Genomic DNA, 1,717 nt, shown 5'->3' with positions numbered 1-1,717 from the left:
TGTGGCAGTCAATGTGTTAAATAACTGACTTTCTTTCAAAAGATTTTAAGATAACATTCCTAATACATATACACCAAGAGCCTTTAATAATTATACCATCAAGTGACCTGAAAATTTGCCTTAGATTTATGATGTGTATCTGTTGGAGAAACTAATCGGGAGGAATGGGAGCCAAGCTTTGGGAAAGAAAAAAGGAATATATTCCATGTCCAGAGGAGCAGGAACTCCCAACTATCCTGAGTTAATTTCACAGAAAAGAAATTTTTGAATGCCTGACAAATTTGTATCTGCCGTGTATCCATAGCTCAGATGCCAATTTAAGAACTGAAATAGAATTTTTAAAAACTTCTTAGAAAGGAAGAAAACTTGTTCATGTGGGAGAAGTGTATAGAAAACTAGAATCCTCCAGGCTGCGTTTCCACAGTGCTTGGAAGTGGCCAAAAAGAGGCTTGCAGGGCTATGAAACTCTGGTCTTGAGATATAGACTTTACTGTGGTTGGATTTTATAAAATTACAATCAGAAGGGTGGTCTGTTGTGAGAACAACTTGCTTCCAACATTTATTTATGTAATATAAAGCTCAAACTCTATTTTATAAAACTTTGCTGAATTTTCTAAGTGTCATTCAGAATATAAGTTTGCTTTTTTGTGGTGCTCACTCGGTACCCTCCTATGTGCGAAAAAAGGGAGGAGGGAGATAAATGCTGATAATATTGTATGGTTTTATTTCCATTTGATTTTGGATGAGTAAATAGCCCTATTTCCTTAAGCTTGGGCCTAGTACAGAGGTTTGTGCGTTATAGGTGTTCAGTGTGTGTTGACAAAGGGAATAAGAACTACCAGTGCCATAAAGTAAAGAACCAAAGATTCTGGCCACTTTGTCTGTCTTCCTCACTTTTCTCCCACTAAGCCTATTCCCAGAGACTTTTGCCCAGAGACTTTTGGAAAGTGTTTCATTGCTGGGTTTTCTTTTTATGTCAGTATGGAGTTTTTCCCAAAGAAATGGACTATGGATGGAGAGAGAGAGAGAGAGGTTGTGGGCAGGTTACATTACAGAGGTTATTGCCTTTGAAATTGGGCCCTCATCATTCTGGAGTTGCTTGCTTGCTTGCTTGCTTGCTTTGTTATAAATTAGAAGAAGAAACAGGAGGGAGATGTGCCAAGTAAACATTTGAATGACTGTTTAGAATATGGTTTTCTTAATTAGCAATCATGGGGAAAACATGTATTTTTAATTTGGAAAAAAACTTGACAGTTAACATGGTTCTATTTACCTTGATTAGTGAAGTAATTTGCTACAGTGTTCCAGAGGTGCAGAATCATTTTGGGCTCAAAATAGACTGAAAACATAACTCCCCAAACCAAATTTAACAAACAGAATTGGCTATTAAAAGTTTATAGGCAGAAATATCAGTTTTGAAATTAATCTTGGCTACTGGCCACTTTAGCTAGGTCTTCTCCATGGATGTGAGTACTGAGCACTTCCCAGATGATTGGAGATTATTCTGCATTGTTGGGGGAATGCAGGGAAATGCAGTGGAGTAGCCTAGGTAAGGGTGAGGATGAAATTGTGGTATCTGCTGTCAAATCATCTTGTTCCCATTTGCAATGCTTTTCTATTTTCTGAGTCCCTTTGGGAACCAGGTGCTAACAATAAGCTGCTATGTGCGGCATTTTGGAGCCTTAGCCTAACTATAAAGGAACCAAGTATCATTTTA

This window comes from Propithecus coquereli, unplaced genomic scaffold (assembly GCF_000956105.1).
Source record: "Propithecus coquereli isolate 6110/MARCELLA unplaced genomic scaffold, Pcoq_1.0 Scaffold59, whole genome shotgun sequence".
Lineage (NCBI taxonomy): Eukaryota > Metazoa > Chordata > Mammalia > Primates > Indriidae > Propithecus > Propithecus coquereli.
Note: the sequence above shows the minus strand (reverse complement) of the source record.